General features: G+C 33.4%; 1 pseudogene; it reads left to right on the plus strand.

Annotated features, from left to right (window-relative positions):
* Window positions 1-9,240: 9,240 nt before the first annotated feature.
* LOC112474273 lies at window positions 9,241-9,359 on the plus strand (annotated as a pseudogene).
* The last annotated feature ends 660 nt before the right edge of the window (window positions 9,360-10,019 follow it).

Below are 10,019 nucleotides of genomic sequence, written 5' to 3' on the forward strand. Positions count from 1 at the left end.
TTTCGTGTTTCTGTATGTGTTTCATTGGACAAATTACTCACCAGCAATATGAGAGAATTTCAGTTGCTCCAAATTCATTCCAACGTTAAGTATGGTCAGCTTTTTAATTTTAGCCATTCTCGTGGGTGTGTATGATATTGCCCTCTGGTGCAAATTTGCATTTTTCTATGATGACTAATGATGTTGGATATCTTTCACGTCCTTCTTGGTCATTCATATATATTCTTTGACAAAATGTCTCTTCAAATATTTTGCCCATTTTTTGTTGGGTTATTTGCCTTCTTATTATTGAATTGTAAGGTTTCTTTTTATATTTTGGGTTCGAGTGTTTTTTTTAACATATTTTGTAAATGTTTCCTCCGTCTGCGACTTGTCTTTTTAATTCAAAATCGGTGTCTTTTGAAAAATAGAAAACTTTTATTTTATTGAAGATTTTTATTTGAATGAATTCAAAATATTGATTTTGATCAATTTTTCATGGATAATGTTTTTTTATGTCCTCCATAAGAAATCTGTGCTTACCTCAGGATCATGAATATTTTCCCATTTTCTTTAGTTTCAGTTTTTGTGTTAGGTCTATGATCGCTTAGTTTTTACATATAGTATAAAGTAAAAGTCAAGATTCATTCTTTCTCAATAGAATATCCAGCTATCCCAGTATGATTTGTTGAAAACAACTTCTTTTCCTATTGAATTATCTCAGCATCTCTGTCAAAAATCATTTGATCTTATATGTGTGTGTATATATTTCTATAGTCTCTAATTGTGTTTCATTGATATATGCTATTCTTAGGCTAATATTATACTCTCCTAGTTATTCTTAGGCTAATACTATACTCTCCAAGTCTTAAAACAAGGTATTACAAATCTTTTGCGTGTCCACATAATTTTTAGAATCAGTTGGTCGATTTTTGAAAAAAAAAAAGTTTGTAGGTTTTGGGTTTGGGGAGATTTTCTGTTAAATCTATAAATCAATTTGGGGAGAACTGGCATCTTAACAGAAACAAAATTGAATCATCTGATTCCTGAATATATTATATCTCTCTATTCATTTAGGTCTTGTTTACTTTCGACAATACTTTTTGATTTTTCAGTGTACACATTTTGTTAAATATAATCCTATTTATTTCATGTTTATGATCTATTGTGATATAATTTTTGTAACTTCTATTTTACTGATTTAGTTGTTAATATGTATACAATTGATTGCTTTATATTAACTTTATTTTCATGTCTTTGCTAAACTCACTTATTAATTCAACTAGTTTTCTTATGGATTTTTAGAATTTTCTACATACATGATCATGTCATTCTTGAATCAAGTTTTACTACTTTCTTTCCAATATATACACTTTTTATTTCTTTTTTTTCCCTCTTGCATTGTTGTACTGACAAGGACCTCCAACAGTGGGAAAGCAAATATCCTTGGGAGGAAAGTGTGCATTTTCCAACATTAAGTAAAATGTTAACTATAGGTTTTTAGTAGATGCCCTATATCAAGCTGAGAAAATACACTTTTATTCCTAATTTGCTATGTGATTTTATCCTGAATGAATGTTAAGTTTTGTCAAATGCTTTTTATAAATATCTACTGAAATTATCATATGTATTTTCTAATTTATTTTGTTAAAATGTAAAATAAAATTTGTATTTCTTGGATTAAGCTGCACTTAGTCACAATAGATTATCAATTTCATATATTGTTATATTCAAGTAGCTAACATTTGTAAAGGACTATTGCATTTATGTTGATGAGAGATGTTGGCTGAAATTTTCTTCTTTTAATATCTTTGTCTGATTTTAGTATCAGAATAATGCTGGCCTCAAAAAAATACAGTGGGAAGTCTTTATTCCTCTTCTATATTTTGAAAGAATTTGTTTCAAGTCAGAACCATTTCTTTATTAAATGTTTGAGTGGATCCACCAGTTGAAAGCACCTAAGTCTTTTGTTTTTAGATATAGAAAATTTTTAAATTACAAATGCAATTCATTTCTACTTCTTCTGTGCCCAGTTGGAAAACTTTCTTTCAAGGAAATTGTTCTTTACATCTAAGTTGTTGAATTTATTAGCATTAGTCATAGCAATCTCGTTATAATTTTAATGTCTATAGAGTCTGTAGTAGGTGTCCCCACTTTTTATTTTCACTATCTGTGAACATTATTACATCCCAGACCATTGTGTACTCTTCTCTGTTCAAAATGAAAACAGCTTTATCGTTTTTTTAATAAAAGGAATTATTCTGGTGTAAAAAAATTCAAGCAATACAGAAAAACAGATTAAAGTCACCTAAAAGTTTGTCACCCAAGTGTTGAAATTTTGTTTGATATCTGTACGTTCAGTTTTATCACCTATTTTTCAAGTCAACAATAAATCATGGACAACTTACCATATAAATAAACATATAAATAAAACATGTTGTCAGTTTTATTATATGATAAGTTAATCAGTTACTCACTGATGAATATTTAGTTTATTACTTTTTCCAAAACCACTTTGTTGAGGTATAATTGACATACTAAAAGCTGTACAAACTTTGTATGATTTCAACTCTTTAAAATTGGTTAAAGTTTGGATTTGGGTCCAGAATATGGTCTACCTTGGTTAATGTTTCATGTGAATTTTATAAGAATATATATTCTGCTATTATTTGATGGAATGTCCTAAAATGCAAATTACTTGGTTAGCAGTATTATTCAAGTCACTTTTATGCTTTCTAATTTTCTGTCGATTTGTTCCAACAATTACTGAGAATAAATTGTTAAAATCTTCAACTATAAATTTAGAATTTTCTACTTCTCCTTTCAGTTCTGACAGTTTTTTAATTAGGTATTTTAAAGATCCATTATTAGGAGTATACACATTTCAGGTTCTTAGTGTTTCTTCATAAATTGACTTTAATCATTTAAAAATCTCCCTATTTAATCAAAGTTGATAGTCTACTTATTGATATAGCTGGTTCTATGTCTTCCATGTTACTATTCGTTTTATATTGCTCCCATTTGTCTTTGTTATCATTTTGCCCTGTTATGATTTCTTTGGGATCAAGATCTCTATTTCATTGTATCCCTCTATTAGATTAGTTATAGTAATTGTTTTAGTGATGTTTTCTCTAGACTTTATAATATTCATGTTTAACTTTCACAGTCTGTATGCAAATGATATTATACCACTTCATGTTTACTAGAAGATCCTTACAAAAATATTCTTCCACTTACTACTGCCTCGGTTTTGTGGTATTGCCATACACTTTACTTCCACACGTTATAATTTCAATACACTGTTTTGCTTTAAACACTAAATTATCTTTTAAAGAGATTTAAATGATAAAAAATATCTTTTATATTACTCATATTTTCTATTCCTGGTACTCTTCATTCTTTTGTGTATACACAAGTTTCCATGTGGCATTATTTTCCCTCAGCTTGAATATTTTTTTAATATTTTTGTAATGATCATATAACATTTTGTAATGTTGGTGGTAACTTTCTCAGCTTTTGATTATCTGAATATATCCTTATTTTACTTCATTTTGTATGATATTTTTGCTGTATGTAGAATTCTAGATTAATATTATGGATAAATGTTTGTGTCTCCCCAAAATTCAAATGTTAAAGCCCTAACTGTCAGTGTTGCTATATTTGGAAATGGGGCCTTCAAGGTTAATTGAGGTCATAGGGTGGGACCCTGATCCCATAGGATTAATATCCTTATAAGAAGAGACACCAGAAATTCTCTGCTCCCCACAGCTATGCACGAAGAAAATGCCATGTGAGATCATAGCAAGAAGGCAGCTGTCTATAAATGAGGAAGAGAGTCCCACCATGGACCAAATCAGCTGGCCCTTGCCAGCTTCCAGAACTGTAAAAAAAATAAAATCCTGTTACTTAAGCCACCCAGTCTATGGCATTTTCTTGTGTCAGTCTGAGCTAACATAGTTCATAGTTGTTCTTTTCACATTTAAAAGATGTTTCCCTTTTTTTATTACTTGCATTGTTTCCGATAAGACATTGGTCATTCTTATCTTTGTTCCCCTCTATATAATGAGTATTTTTCCTCTGGCTGCTTCGAAGATTTTTTTCTCTGTACCACTGGTTTCCGAAATTTTATTATGGTTTCCTTTGTTGTAGTTTTATTTGTGTTCATCCTATTTAATTTTTAATTTCCTTCCAGTTTAGGTTAATACTTTTTTCAAATTTGTGAAGTTTGGGGCAAGTTTTTCTTCAAATAATTTCTCTGCCCTCTCTCCTCCATATTTCTTTCTGTCTACATATGTTTGCAGGCTTGATACTATTCCCTAGATCATTGATGTTTGGGATGGGGGGCACAGTTTGGTGGCGGGGTAGGAGGTTGAGCATTTTTTCTCTCTAATATTTCTTTGCTGATATTTCTTCTGTAGTGTCTAATATGCTGTTAGGCCCATTCAGTCAATTTTTCATTTCAAATTTTTTATTTTTTGTCTTTAAGATTTCCGTATAATTTAAAAATATGTATTCATATTACTTTGCTAGTGCTGCCATAACAAATATCATAGACCAAGTGACTTAAACAGCAGAAATTTACTTCCTCACATTCTGAAGCTAAAAGTCCAAAATCAAGTTGTCAGCAGGGTTTGTTGCCTTTGTAATTACCCATCCTCATCTAGCTGTTTTGAGGGTGCCTCCACCTGCCTCCAGGCTCCTAGTCCAGAATGATGTTGTATGATGGCAATTTAGAACTCTTTTCCAGTAATGATAAACAAGGCTGTGGATTTCATCTGTGTCACCCTCTTCTTGCTAAACCACCCCCTCCTCCACCTTGCTGGAGCCTGACACTTATTAAATAAAGCCAGAGCCCCAATCAGTTCTTGAGTTAAAACTGTTAGCCTGGCTGTGACCACTTCTTTCATGGAATCCCTTCCCCACAGCATTCCTGATACGACTGCCTACTCCTAGGTCTGGATCCTCAGTCTTGTGAAAACAGCCTCACAGGTCTACAGTGATGTTTATCTTGAGTTTTCGTCAGTGTATGTCTCTCTTCAGTTTTCCATTTTTACATTTTATCTACCATCGCTTTATATTTAGAGTGAAGTAAGCTGAAGTAGTAACTTATTGAGCCATGCTGATTAAATATCTTCCCCCTTCTCTTTTTCTTTTCTTTTACTTTTAAAAATTATTCTTCTCTTTTTTTTCAACTCCTTCATGCATGTTCTTGATAAAGGCTAAAAATGCATAATAAGTATCATTTAAAAGTTAAAGAATTAGACTTGTTTTAATTTCATAGAATTTTACCTGTTTCTGCCCTTCTATTATCTCTTGTAATGCTCATATTAATAATACAGAAAATATAGCTACTAGTTAGTACAAGACATGGCTTTTCCATGTAAACTGAGATGGTGACACTTGGTGATCCTTGAAGGAAAACTTAACAGGAAACTCTTAAGCTAAAGTTCTGATTTTTCGGGAGATGCAGGAAGGGAGAGACTCTGTGACAACCACCACAATCCCTACCCAACTACCTCGGAAGGAAAAATAACTCTCGCCCTTCACAAAGGATAAGGATGGGTCATGGTACTCATTCAAGTTCTTTGGAAGCAGGATTGTGTTCTATAGTGTTCAAGGACAGCTGTTTCCTCTGCCTGTCTGATATTTCCTGTTCTTATTTGTCCTCCTTCACTTTCCCCACTTTTAGTAGTGACCATCTCTCTTTGTATTGTCTCCCTTATTAAATTGAAAGGCTCTTTAAAGGTACTTGGAAATTAAGACATGAAAAGATAAAAGATTCATATTAGCTACCTATTGTTGCATAAAAGAATACCCTAAATTTAGGGACTGGAAACAACAAACATTTTTTATCTCAGTTTCTGTCGGTCAGGAATCCAGGAGTGGCTTAGCTGGGTAGTTCTAGCTCAGGGTCTACCATGAGACTGCAGTCAAGGTGTCAACTGAGGCTACCAGCATCTCAGGGCTCGACTTTTGGAGGGTCTGCTTCCTAGCTCACTCACATGGCTGCTGTCAGACCTTAGAAGACCTGCTTCCAAATTCACTCACGTGGATCCTTACACAGGGGTGCCTCATGGCATTGAAGCTGGTTTTCCCCTGGGCAAATGATCTAAAGAGATCCCCCAAGATGGAAACCACAATCTTTATATAACTTCACCTCAGAAATAACATCCCATCACTACTGCCATATTCTTTTCATCAGAAAGGAGTCAATAAATCGAAGCCATGCTCAAGAGGAGGGAATTATAAAAGAGCATGAATACTAGGAAAGTCAGGGATCATTGGAGATCCTCTTAGGAGATGCCTAAAAATCTTCTAGACCAGGGGTTCTCAAATTTTCATCACCAAGTAACAAACATCTCATAAGTATTTTGTGTTTTGAATTTTTCTTCCTGGCAAATTATATTTTAAGCAATGAATTATTGCTTCATTTTCATTCATATGAAATTATAATATACAATATAGTAAGGTACAATAACTAATCAGCAGTATTTAAAATTAATGAAGTTGTGTAATTAATGAGATGGCTGATGCATTAGTTTACTTATAGAGTCTCACTTATATAAACATGACAATTTGTTTAGACCTTTTGAAATACTGAAAATGATCTCCAGCTTCTTATTATTTCTTTTATGAATTCTTAGAGATTTAGATAATCTAGATTAAGTAAAATTGATCTAGACAAACACCATTATTTTATAGATTAGGAAACTGGGACTTTGAAAAGCGAAAGTTAGAGCTGGAACTAGAGTCTCTATCTCCTGGCTCCGTCTCCATTACAACACAGTGTCATTCCTGGTCTTATCCTTCACTCTCAAAGACTAGCAAAGGGCACTTAGTAGATCATAATGATGGTTATAATAATGACATTAAAATTTATATGGCATGGTAATCATTTTATAATACATATAAGTTAAATCTTTATGCTGCATACCTAAAACTTACATAGTGCAGTATGTCAATTATGTCTCAATAAAATTGAAGGGAAAAAATTTATATGGTAAATGTGATTAAGCAGTCTCATCTTAAAGAGATTAACTTATTTTAGCCAAATCAGCTACCATTAATGGAGAAATTTATTGCACTTGATACAAATAAAATCCCGCTCTTAGAATTTTCATTATCCTAACTAGTAAAATGCTGGCTTTAATGATCTTTAAGGGTAGTTTACTGTGCTAAATAATTTGCTTAGCAACTGGAAAATAAGTTGAAGGCATCGTTATAAACCTGTGACACACCCATAGTTCCAATGTGGGTGAAAATTAGTAACCATGGATAAGAATGGCCTAATCAGTTAACCTAGTTATAGGCTCACTGTTAAACAACATCACCCCAATAAACAATACATTGTTTTAAATCTCACTGACCCCATTCACTAACACTAAGACAGTGAGGAGGTTTGCAGGCTGACAGGTTTTCCATGCCCCAGTTCTTGGCTTTAAGTACTGGATCATTATGGCTCAATGTGGAATAGCGTGAGCACCATCAGGATATTTCAAAATAGCACAATTTACAACGATAATGCGTTCTACCACCTCATCTCCCCAAATAAAATAATACAAGGAAACTAAACTTTGCTTTGCATTCTTTACCCAGCAGAGCTCTCCGAGATAAAGTAATTAAGAAGTTAATCGTGGAGGTGTTTGATAGGTGTGCACAGAAAAAAAGAAAAGAAGTCCTATTCTTACACTCATAAAAGGCTGTGAAAATTAGAACATAAAAAATTTATGATTTCTTTGATCTGAAAGAATAGGCTTGATGGAAACAGAGTCACTAATGCTTACAGTAGTAGCTGTGTATGTGTGTGTATATCTGTGTGTGTAAAGCCTGCTATTAATAAACAGATTCCAAGCAATGTCTCAACTGTGACTAGCATGATTCATTAGCACATGAGTAACAGGAACTCAAAAACTTTTGATCCTCACCTGTTTAACCCTATGAGATTCAGATGAAATTACAGATATTCATACTCATCATCTCTGCAAGGAATCACCTCTCTAAGATCGGAATAGAAGAAAATGATCAGGGAAAAAATGAAGATGAAATATGGTATTAGGAAGAAGCAAAGAGGATAAAGAAATATTTGTAGAAATGCTATTTGCTCTCTGTTTTTGAAAAAGTCTTAAAAGCCAAAGCTAATTGAAATTGCCTAAAAGGTGAATCGCTATTTTGGGAAGGTGGATAGAACTAGGCCCAGAATATCTGGATTCAAGGACCAGCTCTACATTTAGCATCTGTGTAATCTCAGCTGAATCACTTCACTTCACTGGATTCCTATTTCTTTATAAAATGACATGATGTCAGTAATTTTCAAACTGCTCTGTGGAGGCCTAGAAGTTTCTTGGAGTTCAGTAGGGAGAGCTGATGAGATTGAGAAGAAGCCCCCACCACCCTCGACCTCAACTGCAGGAGCTCTACTTTTGGCTTCTTGTGCATTAGGATTTTGAACATAATTTTTATTGCCCGAAGTATTTTGAAACAACTGGTCTAGCAAAGTTTAAAAAAAAAACCCAGCATGGAATTATATTATCTGGGTTAGTAAAGATTCATCGTAGCACTATGAAAGAAAATCTAGATGATTCTGCAAGGTCTGTGTCAGGACCTACCTCTACTTAAAGAAACTGGAGCAAGGCCGGAGGCGTCTGCTGAGCTCCAGCTGGGACTCGGGAAAGGCTCTAGTAATCAGACAGTGCGGGAGAGGCAGCTATCTAGGATGCAAAAAATGAAAGCAGTCCTGGCAAAGTTAACGTTTTTTTAAAACATTTTAAATTTTACAATAGTGCATAAACAAATTCTTGTAAAAGAGTCATAAAATAAAGAAATATAGAGATTAAGTGTAAAATTTCCTCTTTATCTGTCCATCCCATACTATCACTCTTCTCACCATAGGTAACCACTGTTTTTAGTCTGTGTTCTTACAGACCTTTTTTCTATGCAAATGTATTTTACACATGTATATGCATATACATTATTTTTTTTAAATAAACTGTATGCATTGTTGTGCAATTTGCTTTATTTACTTATCAATACGTCTGGGCAATTTTCGGTATCAGTACGTGTACATCTGTCCTTTCTATAACTTAATTGTATTTTGTAATATAGCTATGCCATATTCATTTAATAATCCCCAAATTAGAGACTTTAAAGTTGTTTGAGTTTTTTATTAGTCTAAACAATCAACATCATTGTAGATACATCTCTACATATAAATTTGAGTTTTTCTATAATTATTAGAAGTGAAAATTGCTGTTAAAAAGTATGGTCTATGGCCATGCCACCCTGAACAAGCCCGATCTCATCTGATCTCGGAAGCTAAGCAGGGTTGGACCTGGTTAGTAGTCGAATGGGAGATCACCTAGGAATACCAGGTGCTGTAGGTGTTAAAAAAAAAAAAAGGATGAAAAAAAATTTTAAGCTGCATCTATTTACACAAACACCAAAAGTGTTTCTCTATATATTTACCAACAATGAATATTAATTCTTAATTTTTACCACAATGATGATAAAAATATTGATATAGTAATTTGTATTTCCCTGGTTACTACGGAGATTATCATTTCATCTACTGTTGCCCATTTATGTTTGTATTAGCTAAAGGAAGCCTAAATGTGAGAATCTAGAGACTAGATTTTAGTCCTAGGTTTATAATTAGCTTTGCAGACTTTATTAACTAAATTCACCTTTCTGAACCTCAGTTTCTCAATGAGACAAATGGAAATAATAATTCAAGTCCTGCCTTACTCCACAAAGTTATTGTGAGTGTTCAGAAAGTAATGAATGACAAAGCAAGTGGAAAAGTCTAAAATGCTAGACATATAAATGGGATCTCCTTTAGTTTTAAAAATGTGCAACGTTATTGAATAACTCTGTACTTCAGAGTTTTTCTAAACAAAAGAAGGCTGGTGCTGCAGCTGCTCATTTACCTCGCAACTGCAGGGTCTCCTCAGACAAGTTGTGAGGCGAGCAGAAGGCAAAGTCACTTGTTCAGCTCCAACATTGCTCCCCACTCCCACCTGACCTGGGTGAACAGAGAAGCAAGC

Source organism: Pteropus alecto, unplaced genomic scaffold, assembly GCF_000325575.1.
Source record: "Pteropus alecto unplaced genomic scaffold, ASM32557v1 scaffold88, whole genome shotgun sequence".
NCBI lineage: Eukaryota > Metazoa > Chordata > Mammalia > Chiroptera > Pteropodidae > Pteropus > Pteropus alecto.